Here is a 22,842-nt window from a genome sequence, read left to right on the forward strand (position 1 = left end):
CCGACGATCTCCTGGGGAAGGGGCTCCATGGCATCCATCGCACCATAGTCGGCAAGCATCTTTCCATTCGTGTCTGCCATCTCTTTGGAAAGGCCGCCATGAGTTGCACATGGGCGGCTGAGGGAGTCTTGGATTAAGGGGTCCTCGGGCAGCTGGACTATATGTGTATGCCGGACTATTGGACTATGAAGATAAAAGATAGAAGACTTCGTCCCGTGTCCTGGTGGGACTCTCCTTGGTGTGGAAGGCAAGCTTGGCAATTCAGATATGTAGATTCCCTTCTCTGTAACCGACTCTGTGTAACCCTAGCCCCCTCCGGTGTCTATATAAACTGGAGGGTTTAGTCTGTAGGACAAGAATAATCATAATCATAGGCTAGCTTCTAGGGTTTAGCCTCTAGGATCTCATGGTAGATCAACTCTTGTAATACTCATATCATCAAGATCAATCAAGCAGGAAGTAGGATATTACCTCCATAGAGAGGGCCCGAACCTGGGTAAACATCGTGTCCCTTGCCTCCTGTTACCATTAGCCTTAGACGCACAGTTCGGGACCCCCTACCCAAGATCCGCCAGTTTTGACACCGACATTGGTGCTTTCATTGAGAGTTCCACTGTGTCGTCACCATAGGGCTTGATGGCTCCTTCAATCACCTACAACGACGCGGTCCAGGGTGAGATTCCCCCCCGGACAGATCTTCGTATTCGGTGGCTTCGCACTGTAGACCAACTCGCTTGGCCATTTGGAGTAGATCGATAGCTACGCCCCTGGCCATCAGGTCAGGTTTGGAAGCCTGAACTACACCACTGACATCTGCGGAGACTTGACCTTCGACGGATTCGAACCCATGACAGATGCAACCTACAGCCATGATGAGCATGACCTAGATCTGCCATCGGACTGTGTTCAGGAGACAGCACCTGTAGCTGCCTTGGCCTTAGATCCAGTGCAAATCGTGCCATCCGAGGACGGGAGGATGGACCCCGCCATGGAAGGCGCACGGTCAACGGCGCTAGAGCCGAACACAGATTCAGCCTCCAAGGAGGTCTGTGTCATCGGACTCGTCTCCGGCTATAGGTTCAGGACCGCGTGTATCCGCGCCCATCGAATCTGACTGGGCGCCGATCTTGGAGTTCAGCTCCGTGGACATCTTTCAACACTCGCCCTTGGGTGACGTGGTAAACTGATTTAAATCTCTCTCCTTGTTAGGAGATTTGTGGCCGAACTATGTCCGGCTCGAGTGGGAAGCAGACGACGAGGAAATTCTTTACCCACCCACCACCCACTTAATAGCCACTGTCGATGGCCTAACCGACATGCTTGATTTCGACTTCGAAAACATAAATGGTATGGACGATGATGCCAGAGAAAAACAGGAACCACCACCCATAGGGCGCTGGACGGCCACCTCATCATATCACATATATATGGTGGGCACACCTAAAGAGAACAATGGTGATGACCAAAAGGAGGCAGGGGAGGATAATCCTCCTGAGAAGCAGCCGAAGCGCCGCAGTTAGCGGCGCCTCTCTAAACCTCGTCATAGCAAAAACAGCGATACCGGCACAAGAAAGAATAACACCCCGGACGGTGCCGATGACAATGAAGACCCTGCAGCCCAACAATGGAGCAGGACGAGCAAAGAGATGGCGAACACAGTCCGGGGCTGCTGTCTGACCATAGCGATGCCGAAGACACCACTTATCAACCTGTCTGGAGGACGATGCATGCATCATCCTCGAAAAATACTTGGAACAAGAGAACCTCCAAAAGAGACTTACTGCCACCACGAGGAGCTTGAAGAAAGAGAAGCAACGACTTAAAGCCGCACAGGATATGCTCAACGACAAATGGAACAAAGTGCTCGACACTTAGGAAAGATACAGCGGTAATCGCCAAACAATGAGGTATCCAAAACGTAAGCTGCTGCCCGAATTCGACGATGAGGCTATCATGCCCATTCCGCCGAAAAACAATACGGCCGATCTGGCAGACCGACCACCTCGTGGTCGAGATAGAGCGGCTAATAACGCCGGACACAAATCAGCAACCCCTCCCTATAAAGGAAGGGAGGTCGCAGCCAAATACCAGAAACATGATCTACGTGAGCACTTGGACAAAAGAGCTGGCATAACCAGGTCCATCTACGGAACTAGGGAACGTGTTCCTATACAGGATCATGGCCACAAAACCGACTATAATGGTCGACTACCAGTTCGGAATCAGCACCGAACACTACAACCGTCGGACCCATGCCATGACACGGCCAAGTATAGGGGGGCCGCACACCCCCTGTGCTTCACCGATGAGGTGCTGGATCATGAATTTCCAGAGGGGTTTAAACCCATAAACATCGAGGCATACGACGGAACAACGGACCCCGCAGTCTGGATAGATGACTTCATTCTTCACATCCATATGGCTCGCGGAGACGATCTCTATGCCATCAAATACCTGCCCCTCAAGTTAAAAGGACCAGCTCGACACTGGTTGAAAAGCCTCCCCGAGAATTCCATTGGAAGCTCGGAGGAACTCGAGGATACTTTCAGGGCTAATTTTCAAGGGACCTATATCACGCCTAATATGCGACCCTATCCAAAAGGAACTCGAAGGTCCCACCAAGGATAGACCCGCATATTGAAACGCTTTTGCAAGGTGGATATCATTACATCAACATTACATAATAGATGGGGATACATACACAAGGCATACAATGCCACACGAATACAACATCACAATACATAAGAGCAACATCCGACTACGGATGAAACACAAACAGAAACTCAAACGACATCCACCCTGCTAGCCCAGGCTGCCGACCTGGAACCTATCCCCTGATCGAAGAAGCAGAAGAAGAACTCAACACAAGCAAGCATCGCTCTCGCGTCATGATCATCGCATAACCTGTACCTGCAACTGTTGTTGTAGTAATCTGTGAGCCACGAGGACTCAGCAATCCCATTACCATGAGTATCAAGACTAGCAAAGCTTAATGGGAAAGGAAGGGGTAAAGTGGTGAGGTTGCAGCAGCGACTAAGCATGATATGGTGGCTAAACATACGCAAATAAGAGCGAGAAGAGAGCAAAAGGAACGGTCGTGAAACTAGCAATGATCAAGAAGTGATCCTGAACTCCTACTTACGTCAAGCATAACACAGAAACCGTGTTCACTTCCCGGACTCCGCCGAAAAGAGACCATCACGGGTACACACACGGTTGATGCGTTTTAATTTGGATATGGTGCCAAGTTATCTACAACCGAACATTAACAAATTCCCATCTGCCTATAACCGCACGCACGGCTTTCGAAAGATTATACCCTGCAGGGGTGTCCAACTTAGCCCATGATAAGCTCTCGCGATCAACGAAGGATATACCTTCTCCCAGGAAGACCCGATCAGACTCGGAATCCTGGTTTACAAGACATTTCGACAATGGTAAAACAAGACCAGCACAGCCGCCCGATGCGCCGACAAATCCCGATAGGAGCTGCACATATCTCGTTCTTAGGGCAACACCGGATGAGACTAGCTATGAGTAAAACCAACCCTCAAGTTGCCCCGAGGTGGCCCCGCAGGCAGCTCAGTTCGGACCAACACTTAGATAAGCACTGGCCCGGGGGGGCTAAAATAAAGATAACCCTCGGGTTGGCCGACCCAAGGGAAGGGTATAGGTGGTGGTGAGGCAAATGGTAAAACCAAGGTTGGGCCTTGCTGGAGGAGTTTTATTCAAAGTGAACTGTCAAGGGGGTCCCATAAATCACCCAACCGCGTAAGGAACGCAAAATCTGGGAACATAACACCGGTATGATGGAAACTAGGGCGGCAAGAGTGGAACAAAACACCAGGCAAAAGGCCGAGTCTTCCACCCTTTACCAAGTATATAGATGCATTAATTAAATAAGAGATATTGTGATATCCCAACAATAATCCTGTCCACCATGGAGCAATCTTCAACTTCACCTGCAACTAGCAACGCTATAAGAGGGGCTGAGCAAAGCGGTAACATAGCCAAGCAACGGTTTGCTGGGAAAGGTGTCAAAGGTTAGAGGTTCATGGCAATTTGGGAGGCTTGATGAGCAAAAGATAGGTAACGCAGTATAGCGATAGAACGAAGCAACTAGCATAGCAATGATAGTAGTGAGATCCAGGGTAGCGGTCATCTTGCCTGAAATCCCGCAAGGAAGAAGAACGAGTCCATGAAGAAGACGGACGGATGAAGCCGAACCAAGCATAGATGAACGAATCCTCACGATCGCAACGAAACATGAACTATCGAAAAGAAGCACACAACAAGGTAAACACACCACACAAGAACATGACATGATGCCCAACAAGCATGATGCAATACAAATCTAGATGAGGCTACTCATGGCAAGAGATGATGCAAACAAGAGCAACACGTCAAAGCAAGTTTAAATGAGGTCGGGAACAACATATAACAATTCCGGTAAGTCCTCATATGCCTATTTCGAAATTGGTCCAGATCTGAATAAACCTTATGTTCAAGTTGTTGAACAACAAGTTAAGATGCACCAAGATGATCTACACGAGATTCTAGTCAAGTTACATATAAAGTTCACTTAGTTCGGGGCTACAGCCTAGAAGATATGAGCAAAACAAGTTAAACATGGCATTGATGCAAAATGCACCCAAACATCAAGAAAACACCTCAAAACATGGATGCAACATGATAATATGAAACTACATGCAATTCTAAGCAAGTTTCATATAGAGCACACTCAAAACGGAGCAACGGTGCAACACATACACTCTATACAAGTCATAGCAACAATCTGTCCAAAACAGCAACTAGGCATATTGCAAGCACCAAATTAACATGCTACAACATCTCAACAGGATAACAAAAGGCATGGGCATGATTTACAGGTAAAGCATTACAAAACATGAACACTGAGCTATCTCCAGAAATCACTAGAACATGCTTAAACACACATGGCAAGATTGCAAGTAATAACAATTCAGACTTTGCAGAAAATAACATCAGGTTGCAATGTTTAGAGCTATCACACAACATGTTACAGGAACTTAATATGGCAAACAAAGGCATGCCATGAATCTACTAATTGCATAGATCAAAAGTCCTTTACTGACCATGAGCCAAAAAGGAACAGAAAATATGATGGCACCCATGTAAACATAGCAAGTTATAATACAGATTCATACATGGCAGGAACAACGATAAGAAGGCATGTTGGTGAGCTTGTACCACTCACCACAGAGCAATACATGGCATGGCAGGGCAACCAACAGTAAGAAGACATATTTATGAAGCTAAGCATGGCAAGATCAAGTTCATAGGGTGCATGGAACAGTAGCATCAATCATGTCAAGAACTGAACTTAATGTTAACAGGCTGACAGCAACATTATTTAGCAACTTTGGAGCAAGATTACAACATGCTACAACAGGCTATAATTCCAACCAGGGGCATGGATGGATAGATCATGACATGTAGAACAAAACACTCTTAGTGAACATCTCCAGATTATGCATAGAATGACTAGTAGTAGCAGGCTTACATAGCATCACGAAATAACAGATTCAGCCTAGCAAAATAGCAACAGTAAGTGCCCTACTTAACAAGCTTGATTCACTCACCACAAGTCATTGCATGACAAGGTAAGCATAGCATCAGCAAGAAGACATGTTTATGAAACAAACCAAGGCAAGAACAAGTTCATAGCATGCAAGGATCAACTACAACAACCTTGGCAAAATTGAATATGTAAACAATCTGCCAGGAAACATTTTGTAGCAAAAGTAAAGCACGAAAATGACATGCTAGGCTACTCCATAATTGCAAACATGGGCATGAATGGATAGAGCATAACCATATGTTCAAAACACCCTTACTGAAGTATCTCAAAATAAGCATGGATCTCTCTGTAGCAACATGTTTACATGGCATCACAATAACAGCAGAACATGGACTAAAATCAGCAACATCACGAAGCCTAGTTTGCATGCTTGTGCTAGTCACCACAGAGATCACAAAAGTAGATGGCATATACCCCTGTAGAGATGGCATGGCATAGTTCAAAACACATGTAGACATCAACCTCATAGGATGCACACATCAATCATGGCAAAAATGACAAATGAGCATGTTCTGTTAAGAAACAGGAACTAACATTATGAAGCACTCTTGCAACGATGATCCAGGCATCAAGATGAACTCAAATGAACATGGTGCAATGGAATGAAATGAAGTACTCGTTGAGGCGAACAATTTGACATATTACACGCCCAAAATGGAGCTACGGATGCAGAGATATAGTGCGATGAACATGGCATGATAATGTCAAAAATTACGGGGACTTATCAGATAAACAACCTCGGGGGGGGGGGGAGTCAACGGGCGGTGGATCTCGCCGGAATCCCACCGAAGTTGGAGGAGACGGCGCCCGGAGCGCGGGGAAGATGAATCCGGGGCTTCCTCGGCCGGATCGGGCCGGATCCTGGCAGGGGCGGCGCGGTGGAGGCGGGGGCGAGCTCGCCGGAGCACGGGGCCGGCGAGGCGGAGGCAGGCGCGGGGCGCACTGGCGCAGACCACGGCGGCTCCGGCCGGCCACGGCTGGGGCAACCGGCGACGGGGCGGGGCGCGGCTGGCAGAGGGAGGCGCCGCGCGACGGGAGGCGGCAGTCGGCGCCGGAGGAGGCGGTGGTCGGCACCAGAGGCGCGGGCAGCGGGGCAGGCGCGGGCCGGCGGTGGCAGAAGGTCAGCGGGCGCGCGGCGGCGGCGGCCGGGCTGGGCGGCGGCGCAGACGGGCGGCGGCGGGCATGGAGCGGGCCCGCTCAGGCCCCGGATGGGCTCCGCGGGCCGCGGCGGCGGGGAGGGCGCAGGTGCCACATGGCAAGCTGAGAGTGGCTAAGGGAGGCGGCGGCGGACTTTGTCCGGCCGGAGGCGGACGCGTCCGGCGGCGGAGAGGGAAAAGCTAGGGTTTCGGGGGGAAATTTATCCGGAAATGGGAAGGGGTAGACGTTTTTATAGGTAGAGGGAGCGAGGAGAGTCCAAATGAGGCACGGTTTCGGCCACGCGATCGTGATCGAAAGGCGGAGAGCATGGAGGGGGTTTGGATGGGTTTTGGGGCACTTTGGAGGGGTGTTGGGCTGCAACACACACGAGACCTTTTCGGTCCCTTGGTTAACCGTTGGAGTATCAAACAGACTCCAAATGGCACGAAACTTGACAGGCGGTCTAGCGGTGCTATACCAAGGCCGCTTGGCAAACCTCGGGCCATTCGAGAAAGTTTAACACCCGCACACGAAACAAGGTCTAAGAGGGGCAACGGGGCACGCGCGAGAGGTCTGGCCTTCGAACGGACAACGGAGAGAACCGGGAGAACCCGAACGGATGCAAGTTTTGAAAAACATGCGGATGAAATGCAAATGATGACATGGCAAGATGCAACACGCAAGCAAATGACATGGCAACGACGGCGAATAACTGGAAGACACCTAGCGATCGAATCCGGGGCGTTACAACCTATGTATGACCTCCAGATGCAGACGATTTAAGTCACATAACCCAACAACCCGGAGAGTCAGCCTGTAAGCTTTGGAACAAATTTCTCACCAAGAAGAACCAAATCGTCGACTGTCCGGATGCCGAAGCCCTAGCAGCTTTCAAACACAGTGTCCGGGACGAATGGCTTGCCAGACACCTCGGCCAGGAAAAGCCAAGGACAATGGCAGCCCTAACAACTCTTATGACCCGCTTTTGCGCGGGTGAGGATAGTTGGTTGGCCCGTAGCAGCACCAGCGATCCAGGCACATCTGAAATCAGGGATGGCAATGGAAAACCATGACGCAATAAAAACAAACATCGAAATAATGAAGATAGCCCAGACAATACAGTGGTAAACACCGGATTCAGGGGCTCTAGACCCGGTCAACGGAAAAAGCCATTTAAAGGCAGCAGAGATGGTCCGTCCAGCCTAAATAAGATTCTAGACAAGCCCTGTCAGATTCATGGCACCCCCGACAAGCCTGCGAATCACACCAATAGAGAATGTTGGGTCTTCAAGCAGGCCGGCAAGCTCAACGCCGAACACAAAGGGAAGGAGACGCTAAGTGAAGATGAGGACAAATCTCGCCAGCCAAACACTGGGGGACAGAAAAAATTTCACCCCAGGTCAAAACAGTGAACATGATTTATGTCACCCACATCCAAAGAGGGAGCGCAAATGCGCACTCCGAGACATATATGTTGTAGAGCCCGTTGCCCCCAAATCAACCCATGGTCGGCCTGCCCGATCACTTTCGATCGCAGGGATCATACGACTAGTATCCGTCACGGGGGTTCAGCTGCCTTGGTGCTCGACCCAATAATCGACGGATACCACCTCACCCGAGTCCTCATGGATGGTGGCAGTAGTGTCAATCTGATATATCAGGACACTGTCCACAAGATGGGGATAGACTCGTCAAGAATCAACCAAAGCAGTACTACCTTTAAAGGAGTAATACCAGGCGTAGAGGCCCGGTGCACGGGATCTTTAACGTTGGAGGTTGTATTCGGTTCTCCCGATAACTTTTGAAGCGAAGAACTAATCTTCGACATTGCTCCATTCCGAAGCGGCTATCATGCACTACTCGGAAGAACGACCTTCGCCCGCTTCAATGCAGTCCCACATTACACTTATCTAAAACTCAAGATGCCCGGTCCACGTGGCATTATCACAATTAGCGGAAACACGGAGCGTTCTCTTCATACGGAAGAATACGTGGCGGCTCTAGCAGCCGAATCACAGAGTGGCCTTTCCAACCCGAGCAACTCATTAGTCTTCAAGACCGCGGACACAACTAGACGTGTTCGGCTCACACCTAGGTGTAGTCTCTCAGATAAACCTAAGCTTGATTAGCGGCTATGCCGCATAAGAACAGCCCATAAGAAGACTGTACATGTCTCCCTGTATATATAAATATACACTCAAAACTCCCTGTGTAGCGCGGGGGGCTGCCCGCATGTAAAAAGTCCATAGTTCGGCTTGACCCTATCCGGACTCAAGAAATTGCATTTTCACGGTTCATTAAAACAAACCAACTTTACTCACGGTCACACTAGATTCTTTTACATGGTTTATTCCTTTTTTTACAGGTGACCACCATGCTATACCCTTCAAGGATATGGCACAACGGAGACAAAGGCACAAACGTGCAGCAGGGCCCCGTCCAAAGGTTTCTTTTTAGATTAAGACCTTGTGTAAACCTTTTTATTATCTCCTGTTGTCTCATACCCTCCTGGCACTTAAAATGACCAAGAGGGATATCGGTGTTATTGGCGAGCTTATTATTCGCCGTACTAAAATAGACGTTACAGAAGCAGCAACCAGTGTGTTTTTGAGATCTATGCTCTCACCACAGGCGCTCTTTCGTCACGCCGGATTGACGCACGTACCTTGAAATCCAGGGCTCATTATCAAGGGTTGTATTCAGCCTAGTATATGTTGTATAGTCCGAATACCTTCGGGAGTGTCAGCGTCGCGAGTTTGGCCTTATATGCATCAGCTCTGAATCATGTCTTTGGTCAAGAGTTGGGTTTGCCCGGTTCTCGTGTTTTTCTACCTTACGTTCCGCTCTATCGGCTAAGGTGGCACATGGAGAACTACTGCAATTGTGCACTGCTTCATCTAGATGAGCACCTCAGTAGAGAAAGCCGAAAACCGACTGTCATGATAAAGCGGGAGACTGGTCAACCACTCGATGACTCATTGGAATCTTTGCGATTCCTCCGCATTAGCGAAGGACCGGTTTTCCGGTCACGTATGTAAACGCACCATATTCGGATAAGCTCAGCCATACCAGGTGCTATATCATAGCCCCACCGTCAAACTCCTATGGCTAAGTGAAAGTGTTAAAGCTCTATAGTCTGATTGCCTCGTTCGGCACACTACCACCTCCTTAATGGACCAAGACATTGGGTCAAATGTGATGACGTGCTTTGCCGAACACCCCCGCGTTACACGCGAGGGGGCTGAAGCCGACGACTGCAAACTTTCAGGTTATTTAAAACAATACAAAGGCTAGCCAACTCGCATGGAGAAGGCTCCCTCGATTTGGCCTTCGACAGCCGTCGGATCTGGCTTTCTGGTGTGTCTGGGCCGTTAGATCTTCACCTCACGGTCAAACCCGATTTTCACCTCGCAGTTTTTTTGACTGGCCAATGACGAGTGGGCACGTCTCGCGCGCTTGTTGGCTGGGTTGGCGGTGGCTGCGTGCATGAGGTTTTGCCCAATCCACGCCCCGCATCCCGCGCAGCCAATCCATCCTCACCTCGTCCCACTCCCACACCAGCCACCACCCAAACCCTAGCCCCGTTTCCCCTCGACCCCCACAGCCTCGCCCGCCTCCTCCATCCCTCCTCCTCGCCTCGCCACGGCCTCCGCTACGGAGCCTTGCCGCCGCCTGCGATTCCTCCCTCCTGCCCGCAGAGCCCATTCGGCTCGCCAACCCTAGCCCTAATCCACATCCCCTGCGCCCCTCACTGGTCCCTCCTCCTCCTTCCCTCGTCCGCCGCCTCGCTCTCTTGCTCTCCTCCCTCGTCGCCGTGGCCTTCTCCCTAGGAGCCCCGCCGCCTACTGCTGCTCCTCCACCACCTCGCTCTTTCTCCTCCTCGCCTTTCCATCGCTCGCGCGCAGGTCACCGCTGTTGGCGAACGCGAGAGTGCGGGTCTTCAAGTTGGGGTGGTCAGGAGGGCTTCCCAACCTGACGGCGGCTCCTCCTCCTCGCAGAGTTGTCGCGTGTGCACCTTCTTCTCCTCCCTCCTCCCTCCCTCGTCACTACTTCCACCAGTCCCCTCCCTCCCTCGTCCGTGGCCGCTGCTGCCGCACGAATCTCCTAGGTCAGGGAAAGGAAGAAGGCCTTGGCGAGTCGGCAGGGGTGGGTGGAGCGGCTGATGCGGATGGGGTCGGAGGTTGAGGGAGGGTTGCCGACCAGAGCAGCAGGAGCAAGAGCTTGAGAAGGTTCAGGTTTGCCTCTAAATCCTCTCTCTCGCCCCCACTTGTCTCATCGATGAGGGCGTCGGTTGCAGGGGTGCCACTTTGTCCCATCACTTGTATAGCCTCTAGCAATGCAATTTGATCTAAAGTGGTCACTGAGGCATTTTTATTCTTTGATTTGCAGATTGGATACAAATGGTTTAGCAAAGAGGGAGTGTGTAACCGCATCAGAGATTAGGCCATCGAGCAAGAGTGTGTGACTAGGTTGTGCAAATTTTCTCCCTGGACTAGGTTGTGTAATTTCCATCAACGAATCTGGACTGGTTTGAAATTTTCCGTCACTTGAAGAAATAAAGAAACGAAAAGAAAAAGCTGGCGACGGCGGGAATCGATCCTGCGACCTGCGGCCCTCAGGCGCCACGTGCTAACCACCACGCCACAGCGGTGCTCGCGTTCGATACAAGGCGTCCGCTTTTTTATACTATTACCGAAGCGCTGGGCCGGCCCACCGAGGCCTGCATTTTTTTTTCGCACTTAACTGGCGCGCGTGTTCGAGGTAATGCCCACCGAAGTGAAAAATATTACAGGTACATTCATCACTCCAACTACAAAATTAACATGTCATTCTTACATTTTTCTTTTTTGCGGGTGAACATGTCATTCTTACATGATGTTAGAAAATATACATATGCGCCTACACATAATAATAAACAATAAGAACCACTAAATTTGTATTTCAAGAATAAATTGAAATAGAAACATGATAAAACTATAAAAAAATTTATACAAGATTTAGATTGAATGTGACTCATCATAATAGAAATATATTCAATGAGAAAAACAAACATACCTAAGAGAAAACTATATTTACAAAAATACTTATATTTATAAACATCATCAGATTTGGTTCCAATTTTTGTTTACACAAATTAAATAAGATGTTTTCTGTATTAAACATTCTAAAGTACCAGCCCGCGCATCGAGCGGGCCACGTTGCTAGTTTCAAAAAAAGTTCATCGATTCAAAAAATGTTCACGCGTTCAAGAAATGTTCACCAAAAATAAAAACATGTTCATGAATTCCGAAAATTGTCACCAAATCTCAAATGATGATATTTTAATTCCAAAAATGTTCATGGTTTCAGAAAATGTTCACTAATTTTTAAAAAGGACCATGATTTCAAATAATGTTTATTATTTTGATTTTTTTCATTATTCAGAAAATGTGCATGAATTTGAAAGATGTTTCCATAAATGGAAAAGAAAGAAGATAAAGAAAAATAAATAATGAAAGGAAAAAATTGAAACAAACACAAATGTAAAATAAGAGAAGAAAAAACTAAGATGAAAAGGTAAAAAATTAAAAAGAATATAAAAATAAAAATAGAAAATAGAAATGAAAAGGGAAAAAGTTAAAATAAAGAGAAACCAAAAGAGAAAATAAAGAAGAGAAGAAAACTGGTTCAGGAAAGGTTGTAGAATCTACCAAAAACTGGTGGATACAGGCTCACCGGGAGGATATGTGTTGCGTATCCATGAAGAACTAAAGAATAAGAAATGCACGACAGTTAAGTGCGAAACGGAAAAAAAATGCAGGCCTCGGTGGGCCGGCCCAGCGCTTCGGTAATAGTATAAAAGGCGGACGCCTTGTATCGAACGCGAGCACCGCTGTGGCGTTGTGGTTAGCACGTGGCGCCTGAGGGCCGCAGGTCGCAGGATCGATTCCCGCCGTCGCCAGATTTTTCTTTTCGTTTCTTTATTTCTTCAAGTGACGGAAAATTTCAAACCAATCCAGATTCGTTGATGGAAATTACGAAAAAAAAGAAAGCCTCTCTTATGGAGCCTTTTTCCCGCAAAAAATTTGGGTATTTTTGTGATTACATACAATGTAAGGGGGTTTTCTGCAAAAAAACATGCCACGTTGGCACCTGACGGGCGGGCCCGCTGGTCAGTTACACCGTCAATACGTGTTTATACGCAGTTTAGACCTATTTGCAAAAATCTTAAGCAATGTTGGTACTGACACGCAAAAATTAGCAATCGTGGTACCAATCTGCATGTGATGCCCGAATTGTGGTACTTCTGTGCAATTAACTCGTCTAGGTGGGACAAGGTTCGACTTGTGTGCCACAAATTTACTTCCTTCGCTACACAATAGTTAGATGTGTTGAGTATATAGTCCTGATTCCGTAAAAAGAGAATATGCAGTCCCATCCGATATGTTGAGTTTGGAGGGCTCGATAGTGGTAGTTATCATGTTGTGTCTGTTCCATAAAAGGGCAACCTGATGCATGTAGCTCCCGCTTGCGCAGGGTCCAGGGAAGGGTCCGACCACTTTGGGTCTATAGTACGCATGTTGTGTCTGTTCCATGATTTCTTCAAATGGTTCTAGTGTACATCTAAGGCCATTTGCTGCCTCCTTAATTTCTGGGTCTGCCTTATGCAGAAATTCTCTCATTGTTAGATTGGTTTGCTGCCTCCTTAATTTGATCTAAAGTGTCACTGAGGCCTTTGTATTCTTTGATTCTTTGATTTGCTGATGGTATTGATTTAGATGTTTAGTTTTGCTTTCGTTTGTAGACAACAGCGGAAGCAGAGGAACCCCTCCTGGTCGAGCCCCCACCCTATCCTCTCCACCTGCAGAGGAGAACCCCATGAAAGCTAAAAGTTTGTGGAGGAGTGCTGGCACAGGTGAGCATCTTCCTATTTTTCTTCATCTTTTCCTCAACTTCCATGGTAACCTGTGATTTTTTTCCTTCCAGTTTTTTAGAGGGTGTTTCGGACTCAAGATTGATCTGGTAGTGCAGGTGGTATTGTTTGCCATGACCAAGAATATCTGATCTGCGCCATGACAATATGGGCTTGCTGCAACCAGGCAGTTCTTTGTAGTATGGTGCTTAGATTTGGTTCCTGTGGTGGTATCTTCTCTCCCTTCTCCCTCCTTTTATTTCTTACTTATGCTTTGATGCTTTAATATGTTGTATTGACTTAAATTATGTACTTAGTTGAGTCCTACTTGATTATTGAGATGAACCGTTTACAAAGTTGTAGTGTTACCTTCAGAGTTTGAGATGAACTGTTTTCAGAGCATATATGGAGAGGCCAGAAGCAGTAGGGGTCGGCGGAGCGGCGGATGTGGTCGACGGAGCAGCAGCGGTAGGAGCAAGGAGCTCGAGATGGTTCAGGTTTGCTTCCACTTCCTCTCTTGTTTGTTGGTATACAACTAATTTGTTATATATAAAAGTTGTTCGTTGTTATACAGCTAAGTTTTTGCGGCATTTTCCATTGTAGGAAAAGTGCCTACAGAGATTTCAGAACTAGATAGATGTGCATTATGATAGTATTGCTAAAGAACATCAGGTATGAGTAGATGGCACTGCCGCTTATCTGTTTGATTTTTGTTTGTTGTGATATTTCGGGCACCCCATATTGTTGTGATGTAAAATGAACACACAATATTCCTGTTAAATATGGAGACAAGCCTTGTTCTCTGATTATAAGGTTGTCCAATGCTGATTGACACTGTATACGTGTGATACCTAACAAATTGACTATTCCCATGTTTGCTTTAGTGGAACATTATAATCTGATGTTTCTACTTTCTGGTGAGATGTATAGTTGCTTTCTCTACAATATTTACTGTGATTTATGAAGCTTTTCAATGGAGAAATATAATGCTTAATGGGCCAGTAATGCCACCAAGTAATGGCAACCTCACCTGCAAAGTAAACAAACTTTTACTATTTGCCTTTCTTGGATCTACTACAATTAATGCCATTTTTCTTACTTGTAAACTCTTCGACATATTGATTTGGCTATTTTCCGTCCATTATATGAAAGATAGATACCCATAATATCCCATTGGCACCCCCTATCCTCTATATTTCTATGTTATAGACTTGCAGAAACACATGGCTATGCTGCTGTGATTTGGTCCATCCTTGGTGTTTTGATTCCTGGTGATCTCTCGTCTATTTGTCAGATGATGCCACTAGGAGGGCTGCCGGCCCAAGACTAAAATTTGGAAGGCATAGAAAGATGTTGTTTCAACTCCACCAGGTGCCAGCCCAAGGATGTTACTCATCGCTGCTGTGAAGGCCTCGCAGTGTGGTGTCGGTCGTTCACATCTTATAGAATATATAAATGACCAAAAACATAATGTCTGCATCATGTGAGGGTATTACCAGTGAGGGTATTTCTTGCTTGTGAGCTTGGGCTTGATTCTGAAGTTAAGTATTAAGATGTTAGGTTAAATTTTTATCAAAGCTTGCTTTGTCCATAGTCATACCTAATTGAGTTGCTTCATTTCGGCATTTCGTATACCCGTATTGTTACTTCCCCTAGAACATGTCTATGTTCCCCTAGACACAGGTGAAATTATTTGCCAAGCTACAAACCTTAGCAGAACTCTTGCTGGTCATGAACTCAAACATACCTATTGCTACTCCTTGGTTCAAGTATGTTTTGATCGGTGTTACTCCTTGTGGCTTTATTCGCCGCCATGGTTGTTGTTTAACATGTTTCTTTGTTCTTGAGGGTCTATCATTCGCAAGGTTGCTACTTTTTAGTTCTCATCTATAAGGTTCATATCTTTCCTCCCCTCTTGGATTGTTGCATCCTTATTGTGTCTCATCATTAAGCTAGTGCATATAAGTATTAATTTGTTGATTTCTGCTAAAGTACCGCTGAAACTTCAAATTCTGTATACTTTGCTTTTGGCTATACACAAGAATACAGTACACACATTTGATTATTGATTTATTGTGAAGACACCACTGTGCATGTTTTATCTTATGTTATTGCTAAAACCTAATTTTATCATCAAAGCATAACATGGTTTTCATTGGAACTTTGTGTTACCAAATTTAAATGTGTGTGTACATCGTATTGTACAGAACAAGCAAGCGTTCTTTATTATTATTATTATAAAGAGTGTTCAGTTTGTTACTATATGTGCTTGCCCATAATTAAACTAACTAAATCATGGGTTTTCTTTTTAGTTCGGACTTGGATTTAGCGGGTCTATGCGTCATTGGGCGCAACGGGTTCACTACTTTGCTAAATATTCCACTTTAACTTTAATGATTGGTTAGTTATTCTACTTCTTTTGTCTTAATGTTCAGCAACAATCGCACATCTGAAATAACTAATTAGCATTGCTTTTTGCTAAATATTCCACTTCTTTTGCCAGTTTGTAGTTGATTTCTAGCTATGATTCACATATTCTACTTCTACGTCCAACCCATGGCACGACTGGAGAGCGACGTAAGCGACGTCGACCGTGGCCTATGCCCAGGTGATCTCTCCCGTTGTTCTTCTCTTTGATCCTGGCCTCTACGCCTCCTGTTGGCGGCCCATATATGGCGTTTACAAGGATGTCGCCTTTGGCATGGCATCCTTGCTGCGACAGTAAAATTTGTTCCAGTGAGAAAGCTTTGAATAGTAGAGCCCTCCTTTATTTTTTCCATGGGCACAGTGGGTGGAGGTATAGAGCCTCAAGATGTCAAGGAATCTGATCCTTATTTTATAGTGAATTTAGAAGGGTTTTCTATCTTAATATGATAATGCAGGCTTGTCGGCGTTCTGGGAACGGGGGTACCCAGACTTGCCTGCCTGCGGCCTGCGGCGTGGCTCAAGGAGTGGCCCAGTACGGCCCATCTTCATCGACATATGCTCAAGACCCTCGCGAGGGGTCAAGCCTCGCGGGGCAGACAACAGGAAGCTTCCTCAGGCACAGCCTCGTCAGGCTGGCTCGCGAGGAGGCGGAGAGATAAAGGCAGGGTACCTCACGAGGTGCCCGTGACGCAAGCCATGACGACCGAAACTAGGAGGGCGCCAGGCGGGTGCCGGCATGGTTTTCGAGTCGCGACTCATGCGAGTCGCTCTGGAGCAGCGACTCGGAAGAAGTCGAGCCTGTGTTGTGACTAGTCGCGACTCTGATTCGCGAGTCGACACTAAGCTGAGTCGACCATATTTTTGCGACTAGTCGAGCGACTCGAAATCCATGGGTGCCGGCCTGCGCAGAGTCCTTGTTTCCTCTTTGGTGCAAAGGGGGCAAGTACAGGCGAGAGTATCAAGCAAAGGCAACCATTTCGTTGCAACAAGACCAAGACCAGCAGAACGGCAGGGTAGAGGTCATCGTGGAGCCCAAGCCGGCGTCACCGTCAAAGTCTTTGGCAGGCGAGGACCGACTTTAGCCAGGATAAGTGTACTAGATGTTCCCCTTCAAAATGGCCAATTGTTGGCGCCCTTCCCGCTCAATATTTGGGAAGAGGACCAAGGCCTCGCTCTATAAATAGGACTAGCCACTCTCAAGGCAGGGGGTCGACCAATCGAACCTTAGCCAGAACCACCAACACAAGAACCCCTCCCCTCGCGAGGCAGTTCTTTCTTTGTATTGTTCATCAGCCCCTGAGGCAATCCACCACACCACAAACTAGAGAAGGGTATTACACCACAATGGTGGCCCGAACTAGTATAAACCTCGTGTCCCTTGTGTTGTTCTTCATGTAGTTTAGATCCTTGCGAGGCGACGAGACATGAGTAGGTAGGAGGTGAGATCTTCACGCGTACCCCAGAGTTCGAACCTTTTGTGTCTGCCGGAACCCGAAATCCGACATTTGGCGCGCCAGGTAGGGGTGCGCCAGAGCTTTCCCCTCCACCAACCCGCTCTTCGCCAACACCGCGCTTCGCCCTCATGATGAGCAACGCGCCGCCCGCTCCGGTTGCCAGCGCCAGCACGGGGGCCAGGGGGCTTCGAGCCTTGGCCCCCGCCCTGCGGCAGGTGCAGTGGCCAAACAAGTTCAAGCCGGAGATGCCACCGCGCTACAACGACACGACCTATCCGCTGGCTTTCCTGCTGGCATACGAGGAGGCCGTCCACAAGGCCGGGGGCGACAACAGGGTCATGGCTAACTGGTTTCCCATGGCCCTCACCGGCGTCCCGCGCATGTGGCTGCTCCACCTACCAATGGCTTCCGTGGCCTCTTGGGGGGAGTTGCGCGGCCTCTTCCTCGCCCAGTATGCTGCATCGGCGCCCCCGGTCATCGCAGCTCTCCTAGGTGGCTCGCAGGCGCCGCCTTCGGGCCGCCACATCAAGCCATTCGTCCGCCAGATAGGCGCCGCTTCCGCGCAGCATGGGGCTCCTCCGGGTTGGGCGGCGCCTAGGGCCGATCTGGCCTTCAATTCGGAAGATCACCCCTCCAACTCAGCCTGCTCGGGCGCGCTCCCAATGCTGTGCACCCCCACCATCTGCCAGGTGGCCGTCACCAGGACCCTCATTGACGGCGGTGCTGGCCTCAGCGTGCTCTCGGTGGAAGCATTCAGCCTCCTCCACGTACCGCCAGACCGGCTTCAGCCTAGCAGGCCCTTCTTGGGCGTCGGAGGCGGTTCCACCGGCTCCCTGGGACAGATCCGCCTCCCGGTGACCTTCGGCACCTATGACAACTTCCGCACGGAGCTAATCGACTTCGACATCGCCCCCATCGGCCTCCCATACAACGCCATCCTTAGCTATCCATCGCTAGCCCGATTCATGGCCGCAACTCACCCAGCATACAACCTCATGAAGATGCCCGGGAATAGCGGCGTCCTCACCGTGTACGGAGACACCGGGGATGTGTTGCAAGCGCTCAGGCTTGCCTTCAAGGCTACGGCGGTGGCGCAGCCCGCCGGCTGAACCGTCCCTGAGCCTAAAAGGGCTGCGCCGGCCAAGAAGAAGCAGTTGTTCAGCCAAGACAAGGTGGAGACCAAGCAGGTACCCGTCGACGAGTGTGAGCCCATCGGGGCTACCTTCATGATTGGCACCAACCTCGAGCCTGAGCAGGAGAAGGCCCTGGTCAGTTTCCTGCGCGCGAACATGAAGGTGTTTGTGTGGGAACCTAATCAGCTAGCGGGAGTCCTGAGGGATGTAATCCAGCACCATCTCAACGTGTGTCCCAACGTGCGCCCTGTGAAGCAGAAGGCACGGCGGCAGTCCACGGAGAAGCAGGCCTTCATCATCCAAGAAACCCGCAAGTTAGAAGCAGCAGGGGTCATCCGCGAGGTTCGCTACCCAGATTAGCTGGCCAACCCGGTCGTCGTGCCAAAGAAGGGGGGAAAGGAACGCATGTGTGTCGACTTCACCAACCTCAACAAAGCCTGCCCACAGGATCCATTCCCACTTCCTCGCATCGACCAGATCATTGACTCCACCGCCGAGTGTGACCTACTGTGCTTCTTGGATGCCTTCTCGGGCTATCATCAGATCAAAATGGCTGTGGAGGACGTGGAGAGAACGGCCTTCCTAACCCCATGCGGAGTATACTGCTACACCTGCATGCCGTTCGGGTTGCACAATGCAGGCGCAACCTTCCAGCGGTTGATGCACATCACTCTGGGGCGACAACTGGGGATGAACGTTGAAGCTTACGTAGATGACATTGTGGTGAAGTCTTGGGAGGCGAAGACCCTGATACAGGACCTGGAGGAAACCTTCGCGAGCCTCAGCGAAGTGGACCTGCGGCTCAACCCAGAGAAGTGTGTATTTGGAGTCCCCTCGGGCAAGCTCCTAGGCTTCCTTGTGTCGCACAAAGGCATTGAAGCTAACCCAGAGAAGGTCAAGGCGGTCGAGGACATGAGTCCGCCAAAGACCCTCAGGGAAATGCAAAAGCTCACCGGGCACGTAACCGCATTAGGGCGTTTCATCTCCAAGCTGGGAGAGCGGGCGCTGCCGTTTTTGAAGGTGATGAAGAGGAAAGGCCCTTTCAAATGGACTGAAGAGCCAACGCGGAGGTCCTGAGGGGCCTCAAAACCAGAACCTTCAAGAAGAAGCTAGAAGCCTGCGGCAGGGGCTGGTACGACGAGCTCCAATCCGTGCTGTGGTTCATCCGCACGACTGCAACCAAGCCGACTGGCGAGACCCTGTTCTTTCTGGTTTATGGAGCTGAAGCCGTTCTCGCTCACGAGGTCAGGCATCGTTCCGCATGGGTCCTGGCGTTCGACGAGGCGCAGCAGGATGCCATGCGGCGGACGGATCTCATGTTGGGGGAGGAGCATTGCCGAGAAGCCGCGCTACGAGTAGCAAGGTACCAACAAGCACTGCGGCGATACCACTGCCGCAACATTCGTCCCAGGACTCTTGAGGTAGGGGATCTCGTGCTCAGACGGGTTCTCTTCAGGGAGGGGCTGCATAAGCTCTCTCCCATGTGGGAGGGCCCGTTCAAGGTTGTTCATGTTTCCAGGCCCGGCTCCGCGCGCTTGGAGACCCAGGAGGGGGTGCCTGTCTTGAACGCGTGGAACATTCAACAACTCCGAATATTTTACACCTAAAAAAGGCCCGGTGCCTATGAAGAAGGCGAATGCCTGTGAAGTTGCCGCATTTTGGAAAAGGCCCGGTGCCTGTGAAGAAGGCGAATGCCTGTGAAGTTGCCGCGTTTTGAAAAAGGCCCGATGCCTGTGAAGAAGACGAATGCCTGTGAAGTTGCCGCATTTTGAAAAAGGCCCGGTGCCTGTGAAGAAGGCTAATGCCTGTGAAGTTGTTGCGTTTGGAAAAAGGCCCGGTACCTGTGAAGAAGGCAAATGCATGTGAAGCTCGCCGCCCGTGACACTCTCACGTAATAATGAGTGGGGCTGTACACGTCCCGGAGTCTCCGGAGTGCAGCCCTCGGGCCTCAGGAGCTCCCGCACACGCCCAGTGGCAGCACTTAGCTCCGTGCTGATGAGAAGAGGTCGAAAACTTGATTAGGTGCTGGACGCAGCTTCTTTCATTTGCTTTCCGCAGTTGGCTTGTCTGTTTATATTTGAAGTTTTACTGAAGCTATTACCGTTTTGAGCTCGTGACCCTTTGTCCATTTCACTAGTTTGCTTCGTTTTCTCTCGCGCAAAGTCTCACGAGGGAGGAACATGGGCACCCTCGCGAGTGTTTTCTGCCCCAGTGGTTTGGAACTTCCCTATCCGAGTCCGCTGCGGGAGCACCCCTCCCGGTCTGTGCCCCACGGGCATCGCGACATGACCACGGGACTTGGGTTGGTCGTCCCCGCTACCAAGGCTGGAGACTATCCCTACTAACTAACCCCTGTAGGACACAAGGCGCACGACGAGGCCCAAGCATCTGGAGGCGAGGACCGTAACGAGCTTGCCCCCTTAAGCTAAGTAATTTCCGCGCATAAACACGCGGAATGAAAACATAGTGCAGAAACAGTAGAAATAGTGCGCCAATTAAACAACAACAGTTCAACACGCCCCCGTGGGGCACCACATTACCTTCTTTTTGCACAGGAAAGAAAGAAAAGCAAAACAGGCATGACTTGCCCGGCATCAACTCTCGGTAAGGGCTCGTACTACCTCCGGAGCTCACCTAGATTCAGTCTCCTGCTTCACCGAAGCACGATGACCGGCCGGCCCGCTGCCCTCTCCCAGGCGAGCGCGACGGCGAGGGGGGAGGTTGCGACCACCACTGGAGGAGTTGCCATCCGATGGGGAGTCACCAAAGCTTGGCGAGCCTCGGGCGCCGCTGCCCGCGCGCCTCCCACCACCTTCATCCTGGCCAACGCCAGGGCTGGGCGCACGGCCGCGGTCATCGTCTTCGAGACAGCATTCGGCGCGTCGGCCGTCTTCCTCGAACACCCTCATGTAGAGGGTGGCATCGCCGTCAAACTGAAAGTGTAGAGTGCACCGTCGGCCCAGGCCACGCGCGCGGGCAAACATTTGCCAGCCGCGGGTCAAGGCCGCCTCCCCAGCGGTGGAGACCTCCAGAGTGGCCCAGGAAGCCCTGCTGCAGCAACCATCTGCCTGAAGCCAAAGTCCGCCCGGGGCACCAGCCGGAAGTTCACCTACGAAGAAGCGGGGGAGCTGGAGCCAGGTGCCGGTCGGGTCCGCCGACCACACGACGAACTCCGGCAGCACCTCCGCCGAGCGGGAGCGCGGCCTAGGGGGTAACGCAACCCTAGCATACCTCTCGTCGACAGCCGAGCACCCTCCGCCGCGCAGAGGACTGCTTCCACGGCCACGGGAAGCCGCAGCAGGGGCCGTAGGGTGCTTGCGAGGGCGGCCCCGACCACGCTTGGCCGGGGGAGAGCCAGGCCCTTCCCGGCGAGCCTTTCCTTTCTCCGCGGCCGAGAACCTCTTCGGCGGGGCCATGGGGATGACGAGCGGCCAGGAAGAAGAAGGGGAGTAGTAGGAAGGGATGGACTGGAAGGGCTTGCGCCATTTCATACATATAGCCGGGGGAGGCCAACCGCCGGCCTCCACGATCACAGATAATCATGACCCCTTTTCCATGCAGTGACTTGTCAATTCGTGAAGTTGCCGAGGCGTCGTGGGGAAGCGAGGACGCCCACGTCCAATCAATCGTCACGCGGCGCCCAAGGCCGCAGGCTGTTGGGGCCCGCGGCGCTTTGCACTTGCCCCTTCGCTTCTCTGCTAAGCCAAGTCCGGGCGCGCCTTGGGCCCGGGAGCTACTGTCGGCATTCTGGGAACGGGGGTACCCAGACTTGCCTGCCTGCGGCTTGCGGCATGGCTCAAGGAGTGGCCCAGTACGGCCCATCTTCATCGACATATGCTCAAGACCCTCGCGAGGGGCCAAGCCTCGCGGGGCGGACAACATGAAGCTTCCTCAGACACAACCTCGTCAGGCTGGCTCGCGAGGAGGCGGAGAGATCAAGGCAGGGTACCTCACGAGGTGCCCGTGACGCAAGCCATGACGACTGAAGCCAGGCGGGCGCCAGGCGGGCGCCGGCCTGCGCAGAGCCCTTGTTTCCTCTTTGGTGCAAAGGGGGCAAGCGCAGGCGAGAGTATCAAGCAAAGGCAACCATTTCGGTGCAACAAGACCAATACCAGCAGAACGGCAGGATAGAGGTCATCGTGGAGCCCAAGCCAACGTCACCGTCAGAGTCTTTGGCAG

The sequence above is a fragment of the Triticum aestivum genome, chromosome 4B (genome assembly GCF_018294505.1).
Source record: "Triticum aestivum cultivar Chinese Spring chromosome 4B, IWGSC CS RefSeq v2.1, whole genome shotgun sequence".
Lineage (NCBI taxonomy): Eukaryota > Viridiplantae > Streptophyta > Magnoliopsida > Poales > Poaceae > Triticum > Triticum aestivum.